The 14669-nt window shown below is 47.1% G+C and overlaps 1 protein-coding gene across 19 annotated transcripts in view; it reads left to right on the forward strand.

Moving 5' to 3' along the window:
* LOC137547218 (uncharacterized) overlaps positions 1 to 14669 on the forward strand; it is a 742288-nt gene that overhangs the window by 358921 nt on the left and 368698 nt on the right. The window lies entirely within an intron of this gene.

Below are 14669 nucleotides of genomic sequence, written 5' to 3' on the forward strand. Positions count from 1 at the left end.
GACTGGGGGGGGGGGCACATTTACATTTGGGGGGACAGCAGCCAGGTGGTGAAGGGCAGCGTTACAAGGCCAATTCCCCAGAGATTTCATGGTGAAATTGATTGGGAATTGGCCTGCAGTGTATGGGCAGCCGACAGATCTTTTTCCGAGTTGATTCGATCAGAGAGGGATCTGTCCCTTCGTCAATCTGCCCAAACATTGCTAGATGTATGGGCACCTTAAAGGATACTTTATGGCTAACTTCAATTCAAAAAGGAAGCTTAATGTGTGCATGGGGAGCTGTGCGGACCCTTACCGGACCTCCCGTGCCCTGGTGTCTCCCTCCGCTCTCCGGTAATAATCCAAATTCTCCTCTTCCTCGCGGTCATTCACTTCCGACCCGGACATCCTGCTCTGTGCATGTGCAGTATATCCGCCAGGGCGCTTTGTGACCACTCTCCACATTGACGCCATATGATGTAAGCGCGTTCAAGTGGTCGCAAGACACCCTAGTGCATATACTGAGCATGCACAGCACCGTATGTCCCAGTCGGAGGTCAGCGACCACGCCGATGAGGAAGAGGAGGAATTGGATTATTACCGGAGAACAGAGGGAGGCGCTGAGGCATGGGAGGTACAGTAAGGATCCGCCCCGCTCCCCATACACACATTAGCGGTCCTTTTTGAATTGAAGTTAGCCCTAAAGTATCCTTTAAGGTGCCCATACATCTAGCAATGTTTGGGCAGATTGACGAAGAGTTATATGTAGGCTGCCCTATTTATTTCCTTTTAAGTAATACTCGTTGCCTGGCAGCCCTTCTGCTCCTCTGCCTCTAATACTTTTAGCCATAGACCCTGAACAAGCATAGGCAGATCAGGTGTTCCTGACATCTGTCAGATCTGACAAGATTAACTACATGCTTGTTTCTGGTGTGATTCAGACACTACTGCAGCCAAATAGATCAGCAGGGCTGCCAGGCAACTGGTATTGTTTAAAAGGTAATTAATATGGCAGCCTCCATAGTCTTCTCACTTCAGTTGTCCTTTAAGTTAGCGCTAAGGTATCCTTTAACTGTTTAATCTATCCCTTTCTATGATAGGAGCCTACTCAGTAGCTTGTAAGGTAAAAGTCTTCAGACTGCCTCTGTGCAGATCTAAGACATGTCAGGACACATTAGGCCTTTTGCACACTGCAAGCGTTTCCGATTCAGATTCCGCTTTTTAATCAGTTTTTACATCCGATTCAGATTCCGATTTGCAGTGTGCAGGGAGCAAACTGCTAATTGGAATCTGAATCGGATGTAAAAACTGATTAAAATGCGGAATCTGAATCGGAATCACTTGCAGTGTGCAAGAGCCCTCAGTGTTTCTTCTATTCTGGACATCATTAATATGCTCCCTTGCTCTATCTTTTAAATGGCAGCTAGTCCATCCTACATATTGAATCTTGCATTATGTGCATGTAATGACGTACAGTATCTCACAGAAGTGAGTACACCCCTCACATTTTTGTAAATATTTTATTATTTCTCTTCACGGGACAACACTGAAGCTATGAAACTTTGATACAATGTGAAGTTAACAGTGTAAATTTGTTGTCCCATTAAAATATCTCAACACACAACCATTAAAGGAGCACTGTAATGAGAATAATATGGAGGCTGCCATATTTATCTTCTCTTAAACAATACCAGTTGCCTGGCTATCCTTCTGATCTATTTGACTGCAATAGTGTCTGAATCACACCAGAAACAAGCATGCAGCTAATCCAGTCAGATCGGACAACAATGTCAGAAACACCTGAACTGCTGCATGCTAGTTCAGGGTCTAGGGCTAAAAGTATTAGAGGCAGATGATCAGTAGGATAGCCAGGCAGCTGGAAATGCATATAAGGAAATAAATATGGAAGCCTCCATATTCCTCTCCCTTCAGTTGTCCTTTAATGTGTAGACAGCTGGCAACAAATATGAGCACCCCCCCCCCCCCCCCCCCCAAGTGAAGAATGTCAAAATATCTGCCCAAAGCGACAGTGTTTTGTGTGCCCATCATCATTATTTTCTAGCACATCACCAAAAACGTCTGCGTCGTCCATTGACTTCCATGTATTTCGCCACCGCTGGGTTGCAGCAGAAGTCTGAGGGTAATGCGCTGTTGACTTTGCATCGAGTTTGCGGCTGATCGGGAACTTCCGACGCGACGCAGTAAGTGTATTAGGTCACATAGACTTTCATTGCTGTTGTGTTACCCTGTGTGCACAAAGTCAGGAATCCGAGGAGGAACCGCACACCACTGTGGAGGTGCTGGACCTGAGTAACAGTCAATGATAAATCCAGAAGGTCCGCACACTCATATGTAGACCAAGTAACCCATTCTGTGTGTTTACCTTGACAAAGGGGACCCCTCGGGGCCCCGAAACGAATCGTTGGTTATGGAATGGAATTGTGTCACGTTTTTTGAATAAAACAGCAGACTTGGTCTACATATGAGTGTGCGGACCTTCTGGATTTATCTGTGTGCACAAAGGGTAACACAATGCAAAGATAATGGACAAGCATAAAAGGGGCCTTAGTAGCACCCTGTACATTTATCTCTGGTCAGCAGCTGCCAATGTGTGGTGCCCATACGCAGTACAATAACAAACATTCCCATCTATTTGATCTAAACAATGAAAATCAAAAAATAATCTTTTTCTTTTTTGATCAAGAAAAACTAACTATTATCCCATCTTATTCAATACAAATCTGATTCTGTTGGAAAAATCTTTATATTCGATCTAACAGAAAAATCGAACAAAATTATCGAATTGAAAAAAGACAAAGAAATGGTACCATGTATGGGCACTTTAACAAGAAGCAAGCCAGGTGCAGAAAATCAGTAGCTATGGTATTGTGTCATTACAGTTTTAAAGAGATTCTGTATCGAAAAAAGGGCCCCTGGGGGTACTTACTTCGGGAGAGGGAAGCCTCTGGATCTGATTGAGGCTCCTCCCATCCTCCTCTGCGCCATAGTGGTCTCGCTGGGCCCCTCTGAAGCCACAGTGGACACTTTGTCAGGCTGTTGTGCGGTCGCACCTGCAATATTTACCTTCTCCGTCTCCAGCAGGCGCACTAGCGGCTCTTGGCTCAGATCAGGCGGAAATAGCTGATCCCAGTCGGGTCCGCTCTACTGTGCAGGAGCAGGTGACTTGCGCCTGTGCAGTAGAATGGACCTGAATGGGATCGGCTATTTCCGCCTGATCCCGAGCAGAGAGTGGCTACTGCGCCTGTGCTGGAGCCAGGAAGGTAATATTTACATGGCCGCCGTGCGGAGTGGCCCAGCAAGACCACCGTGGGACGGAGGAGGACGTGGGAAGCCTCAATCGGATCCAGAGGCTTCCCCCTTCCGAGGTAAGTACCCCCCAGGAGCCCTTTTTTTTTCGATACAGGTTTTCTTTAAGTGACAGGGCTGTGTATATTGCATGGAGCAGGAGCAACAGGGCCAGATACTTGGAAAGGTAACACAGGTCAGGGCTTCAGGCAGCTACTGCCCAAGGGGGCTGAAAGAGGCTGCATATGAAAGAGGGGCTGCAAGTGAGGAGCAACATATAGGAAAGAGTAGCTGCAGCTCAAAGGAACCATACATGACAGAGAGAGGCTGCTGCACATGGATGAGGGGGCTGCACATAAAATGGGAGAGAGCTGCTTTACAATGAATGGAAGTCGCAGGAAAGTTGGTCCAGGGACTCAGACAAGGCTGTCATCTTTATCCCATTTTGAAACTTACAAGCTGCTAGGCCAGGCATGGGCAAACTCGGCCCTCCAGCTGTTATGGAACTACAAGTCCCACAATGCATTTCCCTTTATGAGTCATGGCTGTGGCTGTCAGACTCCTGCAATGCATTGTGGGACTTGTAGTTCCTTAACAGCTGGAAGGCCAAGTTTGCCCATGCCTGTGCTAGGCACTGGGCTGAATACAGTCCTGTTTTCTGAAGCACTTAAACAGCCAAGAAACAGTGAGAGACAGCTTGAGATAAGGTTTTACTGCAGGAAAATTCAAGGGGTCATTATATCTGCTTTTTTTTATGGCTTAAAAAAAGTGTGATTTTAAAGCTGGAACTGTGACAGTATGATGCAATGTTATAAAAAAAGCTAAATAATTGAAAATAAAAATAAGCTACTGTTATTAGTAGCTATTGCTACTAATGTTCTATTTATTATCCGTACTACACCTACAATTCATTCTATCATAAGTTGTTTTTTTCTCACTTCACGTTGTTTCAAGTGTAAAACAATAGCCAGGCATAGGTGCTCCCAGTATATCCAGGCATAGGTGCTCCCAGTATATCCAGGCATAGGTGCTCCCATTAAAGCCAGGCATAGGTACTCCTAGTATAGCCAGGCATAAGTGCTCCCAGTATAGCCAGGCATAGGTGCTCCCAGTATAGCCAGGCATAGGTGCTCCCAGTATAGCCAGGCATAGGTGCTCCCAGTATAGCCAGGCATAGGTGCTCCCAGTATAGCCAGGCATAGGTACTCCCAGTATAGCCAGGCATAGGTGCTCCCAGTATATCCAGGCATAGGTGCTCCCAATAAAGCCAGGCATAGGTACTCCCAGTATAGCCAGGCATAGGTGCTCCCAGTATAGCCAGGCATAGGTGCTCCCAGTATAGCCAGGCATAGGTGCTCCCAGTATAGCCAGGCATAGGTGCTCCCAGTATAGCCAGGCATAGGTGCTCCCAGTATAGCCAGGCATAGGTGCTCCCAGTATAGCCAGGCATAGGTGCTCCCAGTATAGGCAGGCATAGGTGCTCCCAGTATAGCCAGGCATAGGTGCTCCCAGTATATTCAGGCATAGGTGCTCCCAGTATATCCAGGCATAGGTGCTCCCATTAAAGCCAGGCATAGGTACTCCCAGTATAGCCAGGCATAGGTGCTCCCAGTATAGCCAGGCATAGGTGCTCCCAGTATAGCCAGGCATAGGTGCTCACTGTATAGCCAGGCGTAGGTGCTCCCAGTATAGCCAAGCATAGGTGCTGCCAGTATAGCCAGGCGTAGGTGCTCCCAGTATAGCCAGGCATAGGTGCTCCCAGTATAGCCAGGCGTAGGTGCTCCCAGTATAGCCAGGCATAGGTGCTCCCACTATAGCCAGGCATAGGTGCTCCCTGTATGGCCAGGCATAGGTGCTCCCAGTATAGCCAGGCGTAGGTGCTCCCAGTATAGCGAGGCATAGGTGCTGCCAGTATAGCCAGGCATATGTGCTCCCAGTATAGCCAGGCTTAGGTGCTCCCAGTATAGCCAGGCTTAGGTGCTCCCAGTATAGCCAGGCTTAGGTGCTCCCAGTATAGCCAGGCATAGGTTCTCCCAGTATAACCAGGCATAGGTGCTCCCTTTAAAGCCAGGCATAGGTGCTGCCAGTATAGCCAGGCTTACATGCTCCCAGTATAGCCTGGAATAGATGCTCCCAGTATAGCCAGGCATAGGTGCTCCCAGTATAGCCAGGCATAGGTGCTGCCAGTATAGCCAGGCATAGGTGCTCCCAGTAAAGCCAGGCATAGGTGCTGCCAGTATAGCTAGGCATAGGTTCTCCCAGTATAGTCAGGCATAGGTGCTGCCAGTATAGCCAGGCATAGGTGCTGCCAGTATAGCCAGGCATAGGTGCTGCCAGTATAGCCAGGCATAGGTGCTGCCAGTATAGCCAGGCATAGGTGCTGCCAGTATAGCGAGGCATAGGTGCTGCCAGTATAGCCAGGCATAGGTGCTCCCAGTATAGCGAGGCATAGGTGCTGCCAGTATAGCCAGGCATAGGTGCTCCCTTTGAAGACAGGAAGTAGGTAGATGTCAGTATTAGGTAGCTAGATATGCACCTATCCTGTATCTAAAAGTCCTGTGAGTTCCCCAGATAGCAATATATTATACTGTATTAGGTAGCCAGAAGTCCCCCCAAAATAATATAAGGTAGTCAGTGCCCCCCAAATAGTAATGAGTAGCCAGAGGTTTCCCCAAAATAGTACTAGGTAGCCAATGGTGCCCCCAAAAAGTATTAGCTAGCCATAGGTGCCACCGAGGTATTAGCTATTATTAGGAGGTGCCACCTGGTTTTAGGTAGCTAGAGCCCCTCGTGCTGTGGGTCCCCGCTACTCTTTTTGCCCGTCACATGCTCTATGCTGCATACCTCTGGCTCTAAATGTATGTCATGTGATCGGGAGCTGGAGGTATGGAAGCACAGAGCGTGCAACTGCCAGGAAGTACAGAAGAGACCCGACATAGCACTAGAGCAGTGTAATATTGCACTGCTCCCCTGTCCTTCTATGTGGGTAGAGGGTGCCAGGTGGGAAAGGAGTGTAGGTGTGTGTATGTTTTACCAGCCACATGGGAAAGTTTGTATCCAAGAGGGGTCCCATGGGTTGTTGCTGCACCTGGGCTTACACTGCCAATGTATCAACCAGAAACACTGCCATCGTCTGGATGGGAATTCGATGTACTGTTGTTCTTTAACTGCTTACAATGATGCGCATTTAGGCCTTAGACACACCGCTTCGATTAAAAAAAAAGCTCTCATTGACTTGCATATAAATTACAGTAAAAATCACAGCAAAATTGCAGTGACTGCAACTTTTCAAAATATCGCGACCGCCTTGATATTGCCACAATTTTAATGCAAGTCAATAGGAGTGTTTTTAAAGAAACACAGACGCAGCGCAAACGGCCAGCACAGCGCTCTGCAGTGTGTCTGCCACTCACCTCTCTGGGCTCCAGCCAGGTGATTACTTTCTTTCCTCTTCCAGATTCCTGGCCTGTAAGGCTCCAGCAGTGTCTATCATCACATAACCCGCTAGCATGTGCAGGCGGGTCACATGATGAGATGTCACTGGTGCCATAGAGATAGGGATGCTGAAAGGGAAGAAACGTGATCGCCTTACTGGAGCCTGAAGAAGTCAGTTACCTCTCTACTCTGTTCTGCTTGTGCTCTGCAATTCAGAGGGCCTGCCGCAGACGTTGGATAACCATCCAATCGGTGCAGGGGTCTCAGTGCCTTGTGGGTTATACAACCCTGCAGAGGTCACATAGGCCCCTAAAGTCATGGATACCTTATTTGGCTGCGCCACCAGCGCAGCTGTATGTCTGCCGCTGGACTGTGTGTCATAGTGTCAGTGTAAATGGCATTGGTAGGGGTAATGATCCCTGTAAATGCAGCTTGGACTTGCTCTTTACTTGTCAGTATATTTTAAAAAAAAGCTATCTGTATCACATCTGGCTTCCATTTTCAAAGTGCTGCAATAATCCATCAAAGACAGAATGAAATACTGCATAATTCCTTAGAGCGGGATTGTCAGCCATAAAATCAAATTCCATTTACCCACTGCTCTGTGTTTATTATGCAGTCTACAACCTGACCCTGTACTACAAGCATTCCAATATAATCATAAATGTTTCTGCTGAAATAACTCTTACCACAGTCAGCCTGACTCTATTTGGTACATTGCCAGGGAGAGGGATACTTGTTATCTGCCCTCCCACATTCCTTCTCCTCACTGATTCGCTGAGGGCAGTTCAGTGTGACACGAAGCTGAGAAGGGAAAAACACCTCACCCCTCTGCAAAAGCTGCTGAAATAAGATCTATGCTGTGCTCACATGTGTTGACAAAGCAAGGTAGATATCACGGTTTATAGGAGCAAAAAAGAGTAAGGGAGGACATTAGGGTTGGCTTCAGAGTAAGTAAAGATGGAAACTGCCTGAAACAGTTATCTCTTTATTTACGATACAGGTATGTAATAAACTGAAATAAAATTGCTAACGGTACAATACTTATGTTATGTAAGTAGAACAAGTATTTACCTACTTATATATTTTCTTTTCCTGGTATAGTAAGGCTGTCCCTGCTGCTTTAATGAACTTAATCAAATACCACATGATTCCTTAACTGCTTGCCGACCGCGTCATGCCGATTGGCGTAACAACCTTGGGGCTAATTTTGCAGGGTATCGCACGCGCTGATGCGTGCGCATCTCTGCTCGCTAGCTCAGCTCCGCCTTCAGTCTCCCAGCGGTGATCGCCGCTCGGGGGCTATTAAGCCTATCACAGCCGATGTCACTGATAGGCAGACAGGGGGAGGGAGGGAGGGAGGGAGAGGGAGAAAAACAATACAGAAATGTATGTAAAAATAAATCAGCAGCAAGAATCATGCCACCTGGCGATTGCAATTCAGCATAAAACTATTTGCGGTAGTAGAAAATGAGCGTTCATCGTGATTGTAAATCAGTATGCATGTTTTTCAATACGTGCAAAACACCTACTGGCCTTACTCAATGATATGGTCCAAATGATCAGAGAATTTAATCTAATAGTGACGCCTGGAACTTGTATGTATATGTGCATAAGTAACGTCTATGGGTATGGTGAATAATGTGTAGTATCAATATTAGTATAAATTAACTATATTTGATAACAACGCCGTTTGGTCAGGTGAGGAATGAAATGGCTTTGTGGGGAGGAGGTGTAAATGACCTGATCATACTTTTAAATATCCTCCATCTTTTGATTCACTGTCCACCATTTTGTATGCCTCAGCTTGAATATGCTCCCTAACTGGTTGAAGCCCATAGTTGTGATGATAGAAACAATCCTTATGCTTATTATTGTCAGGAAATTATGAATAATGTGGAGTCATACACTTTGATCTGATGACCTACAGCGGGGAGAGATGACCGTCTGTTAGGCTACCTCGACTGCCCACCTCCTCTGAAGACCCCTCAGTGATTGAGGAGCTGGGTGGAGGACATCACCTCTTCCAGGGGTCCCACAGGTGCACCACTGCAGTTTGAGCACCGCTCTTAGAAGAGTCAATGCCATGTTGTGATTTCACCAGGATTACTCCGGAGCAGTCCTTGTGCTGTGGTGCACCTTTGGAAGCTGTAGTCATCAGCGTTATTGTTTTAGATAGATAAATGTATGTGTTTAGTTTGAATGAAATCAAATAAACGTGTGTGAGCTTCTTGTTGCACTAAAATGTGGAGATAATAGTGATTGTGGTAATTAATATAATTCTATCAATAATAGTCAAGATAAATATATTGATAACGGCATATTTTATTCAGGTGGGGCTCAGTCTCCGCCTTCAGTCTCCCAGCGGCGATCACCGCTTGGGGGCTGTTAGACGGCGGTTATTTACTCAGTACAGCGCTGAAGGGGGAGGGAGGGAGAAAAAAAATACAGAAATGTATTTAAAAATAAATAATACAAACATTGATAAAAAATAAACCACCATCTGGGGGGGGGATCAGACCCCACCAACAGAGGAGGGGGGATCACTTGTGTACTGAGCTGTGCGGCCCTGCAGCGAGTCTCTAAAGCTGCAGTGGCCAATTCAGTGAAAAATGGCCTGTTCTTTAGGGGGTTTTAACACTGCCGTCCTCAAGAGGTTAAAATACCAAGTGATTGACCAAGCTGTTACTGCATGTGTTAAAGTATTACTGAATACTCAACAAGAATATTTTTTACCGATTGGTAAATTGTGCCACATGGAATTTTAACCGAACGGCAGCTATCAGATTCTGCTGCCGGCCGCTGGCCAATTAGAAGAGGCAGAGCGGGCGGGAGGCGGGACAGTGGGAGTGGAGGACGCCACAACGTCATAGCTGGGGGATAGCACTGGGCACGATGTATCTACGTACGCACGCTGCCCGCCGCCCCCTGCGCCCGCCATTCAGCCACCCATTCTACACTCCAGCCAACGCGGCCGAAAGAGGGGAGACCAGGAGGAGCCCCAGACACCGCCGCTGGAACTGGAGGGAGGTAAGTGGCACCTACGCCTAACTACACTGTAGCTGGCTAACTATCCTGAAGCCTCCCACACCTAACTACACTATACCTGTCTAACTATCCTGAAGCCACCCATACCTAATTACACTATACCTGGCTAACTATACTGAAGCCACCCACACCTAACTACACTATACCTGGCTAACTATACTGAAGGTACCCACACCTAACTACACTATACCTGGCTAACTATCCTGAAGCCACCCACACCTAACTACACTATACCTGGCAAACTATACTGAAGCCACCCACACCTAACTACACTATACCTGGCTAACGATCCTGAAGCCACCCACACCTAACTACACTATACCTGGCTAACTATCCTGAAGCCACCCACACCTAACTACACTATACCTGGCAAACTATACTGAAGGGACCCACACCTAACTACACTATACCTGGCTAACTGTCCTGAAGCCACCCACACCTAACTACACTATACCTGGCTACCTATACTGAAGGCCCCTACACCTAGCTATCTAATGAAAGGTACCTATTCCTAACTATACTATACTTAGCTACCTATATTGAAAGGCCGATATACCTAGCTATCTATACTTCAGGCACCTATACCTATCTACCTATACTGAAGGCACCTATACCTAGCTACCTAAATGTTGGTAGATCTCCTGGACTCAGCAAATTTTAAAGTAGTTCGCGAGCCGAAAAATTGTGGGCACCCCTGTGTTAAAGAGTACCTGTGAGGGGGAAAAAACTTAATTTTCTTAGCATCATTACTTCTTCATGTAGACATATTTAAATTTGGAAACTGTTATGGAATGCATTTACAATGATTTTGAGAAATTATGCAAGTTTTGCAATACGGCAAAATTATTGGTCACATCTAATTATATGATCACAAAGGATATGATATACTGCACTTAAGGCCCTTTTACACTAGCAAGTGCGATCACAAGCGCAAGTGCGCTCCGTTTGCTATCGTGCAGGCTGCTTTTTCCATTCGCTGCAATTGCATCATATGGCCGCCAGGAACGAAGCGCGATCGCAGCGTGAATCATGCCAGCTGGCGATTGCAGTTCAGCATAAAACTATATGCGGTAGTAGAAAATGAGCCTTCATCGTGATTGTAAATCAGTATGCATATTTTGCAATACGTGCAAAACACCTACTGGCCAAACTCAATGATGTGGTCAAAATGATCAGAGAATTTAACCTAAGACTGACGCCTGAAACTTGTATGTATATGTTTATAAGTAGCGTCTATGGGTATGGTGGATAATGTAATAGTATCAATAATAGTATAAATTAACTATATTTGATAACGGCGTCTTTTGGTCAGGTGAGGAACGGAATGGCTTTGTGGGGAGGAGGTGTAAATGACCTAATCATACATTTAAATATCCTCCATCTTGTGATTCACTGTCCTCCATTTTGTATGCCTCAGCTTGAATATGCTCTCTAACTGGTTGAAGCCCATAGTTGTGGTGATAGAAACAATCCTTATGCTTATTATTGTCGGGAAATTATGAATAATGTGGAGTCATACACTTTGATCTGATGACCTACAGCGGGGAGAGATGACCGTCTGTTAGGCTACCTCGACTGCCCACCTCCTCTGAAGACCCCTCAGTGATTGAGGAGCTGGGTGGAGGACATCACCTCTTCCAGGGGTCCCACAGGTGCACCACTGCAGTTTGAGCACTGCTCTTAGAAGAGTCAATACTATGTTGTGATTTCACCAGGATTACTCCGGAGCAGTCCTTGTGCTGTGGTGTACCTTTGGAAGCTGTAGTCATCAGAGTTATTGTTTTAGATAGATAAATGTATGTGTTTAGTTTAAATGAAATCAAATAAACGTGTGTGAGCTTCTTGTTGCACTAAAATGTGGAGATAATAGTGATTGTGGTAATTAATATAATACTATCAATAATAGTCAAGATAAATATATTGATAACAGCATCATTTATTCAGGTGGAGCTCACTCTCCGCCTTCAGTCTCCCAGCGGCGATCGCCGCTTGGGGGCTGTTAGACGGCGGTTATTTACTCAGTACAGCGCTGAAGGGGGAGGGAGGGAGAAAATTGATAAAAAATAAACAACCATCTGGGGGGCGATCAGACCCCACCAACGGAGGAGGGGGGGATCACTTGTGTACTGAGCTGTGCGGCGCTGCAGCGAGTCTCTAAAGCTGCAGTGGCCAATTCAGTGAAAAATGGCCTGTTCTTTAGGGAGTTTTAACACTGCCGTCCTCAAGAGGTTAAAATACCAAGTGATTGACCAAGCTGTTACTGCATGTGTTAAAGTATTACTGAATACTCAACAAGAATATTTTTTACCGCGAGGTAAATTGTGCCACATGAAATTTTTACCGAACGGGTTTTAGCGGATCAAAGGCATAGTGTTTGTTCACTTCTATAGACCTACTAACATTAGCGGCCATGTGATAAAAGTACAAATTGGTTCTCTCAAAGATGGAGGATTTTAACATACACTGTATGTAAACATGTGTTAAAGCATGGGTGCCCAATAGGTCGATCGTGATCTACCGGTAGATCGCGACTGCTTATTTGGTAGATCACGGTCGGCAGCTATCAGATTCTGCTGCCGGCCGCTGGCCAATCAGAAGAGGCAGAGCGGGGGAGAGGCGGTACAGTGGGAGTGGAGGACGCCACAACGTCATAGCTGGGGGTAGCGCTGGGCACGATGTATCTACGTACGCACGCTGCCCGCCGCCCCCTGAGCCCGCCATTCAGCCGCCCATTCTACACTCCAGCCAACGCGGCCGAAAGAGGGGAGACCAGGAGGAGCCCCAGACACCGCCGCTGGAACTGAAGGGAGGTAAGTGGCACCTACGCCTAACTACACTGTAGCTGGCTAACTATCCTGAAGCCACCCACACCTAACTACACTATACCTGTCTAACTATCCTGAAGCCACCCATACCTAACTACTCTATACCTGGCTAACTATCCTGAAGCCACCCACACCGAACTACACTATACCTGGCTAACTATCCGGAATCCACCCACACAGAACTACACTAAACCTGGCTAACTATCCTGAAGCCACCCACACCTAACTACACTATACCTGGCTAACTATACTGAAGCCACCCACACCTAACTACACTTTACCTGGCTAACTATACTGAAGGCACCTACACCTAGCTACACTATACCTGGCTAACTATACTGAAGCCACCAACACTTAGCTACACTATACCTGGCTAACTATACTGAAGGTACCCACACCTAACTACACTGTACCTGGCTAACTATACTGAAAATATCAGAATCAGAAAACTTTATTTCGCCAAGCATGACTTGGTCATGCCCGGAATTGTTTTTGGCACAATACATCTGGCTTAGAGAGAGACATAGATAGAGACATAGATAGATAGCAGCGAGCCGTAGAGGCATCGGTTAGCGTGAGTTCGCATTTCATTGCAATTCCACTGCACATTGCATTGCTCCATGCAAATTGTATTTCACTACACGTAGTATTGCATTTGCCTATACATCCTTAAAGCATCACAGTCCCTAGTGTGACACCGCGATGGTTAGTCTGGTGGGTTGGTTGGTGTGGTTGAACGTTCCGCCATGGTACAGACCGCCCCGCAGCTCGTCCGGGCTTGCATTGATGGTAGGATGTGGAGGGAGTTGAGGAGGTTGACCGCCGAGGGGAAGAACGAGTTCCTGTGTTTCATGGTCTTTGTGGAGATGGCCCGAAGCCTCCGGCCCAGTGGCAGCAGGCTGAAGTAGCGGTGGCCTGGGTGAGAAGGATCATTGGCAATCCTCAGAGCCCTGGACTTCAGTCTGTTGTTGTGTAGCAGGGCAAGAGAGGGGAGGGGGCACCCAACGATCCTCTCCGCTGACCTAATGACCCTCTGAAGTTTGTCCTTGTCATTTGCGGTGGCCCCAGCATACCAGACCAAGATGGAGGAGCAGAGGATTGACTCAATGGTGGCGGTGTAGAAGCTGGTTAGGATTTTTTGAGTCATGCCAAACTTTCTCAGCTGGCGGAGGAAGAAGAGTCTTTGCTGGGCTTTCCGTTGGGTGGCAGTGATGTTGGGCTTCCAGCTGAGATCATTGGAAATTATAGTACCCAGAAGCCGGGCCCATGGCACCCTGGCTACCTCGGTGCCGTCAATATAAATAGGGGGCAGAGGGGGGGCAGCCTTCCTGAAGTCAATGATTAGCTCAACAGTTTTTGCAGTGTTAAGCAGCAGCCTGTTCTCCTTGCTCCAGTTGCAAATTCTCTACACCTGTTGGCAGTACTCTTGGACGTTATCCCTGGTGACGAGGCCAATGATGGTGGTGTCGTCGGCGAACTTGATGACCTTTACGGAGTCTGCCTCCGATCTGCAGTTGTTTGTGTAGAGGGAGAACAGCAGTGGTGACAGGACGCAGCCTTGGGGAGCACCTGTGTTCGTGATCGCTGCTTGTGAGTGGATATCGCCCAGTTTGACGACTTGGGATCTGTTGGTGAGAAAGTCTGTGATCCACAGTAGTAGGCTTGGGTGGACTCCGAGTGCAGCAAGGTCCCGTTGCAGAATGCGTGGGCAGATGGTATTGAAGGCCGAACTGAAGTCCAGGAGAAGTATTCTAGCATACGTGTCCGGCCTGTCCAGGTGGTCGTTGGTGAGCTCCAAGCAGATATTGATCGCATCATCGGTGGACCTGTTTTCCCTGTAGGCAAACTGGTAGGGGTCTAGGACGGGTGAAGTGGAGAGCTTGAGGTAGGCTAGGACTGCCCGCTCCATGGTTTTCATGATTACAGACGTCAGGGCTACGGGTCTAAAGTTGTTGAGATCGGAGACCCCTTGTTTCTTAGGGACAGGTATGATGGTAGACCTCTTAAAGCAAGCGGGGACCTTGCCTTCCTCCAGGGACTTGGTGAAGATGGTGAAGAGGTTGGGAGCAAGTTGCC

Source organism: Hyperolius riggenbachi, chromosome 2 (assembly GCF_040937935.1).
Source record: "Hyperolius riggenbachi isolate aHypRig1 chromosome 2, aHypRig1.pri, whole genome shotgun sequence".
NCBI lineage: Eukaryota > Metazoa > Chordata > Amphibia > Anura > Hyperoliidae > Hyperolius > Hyperolius riggenbachi.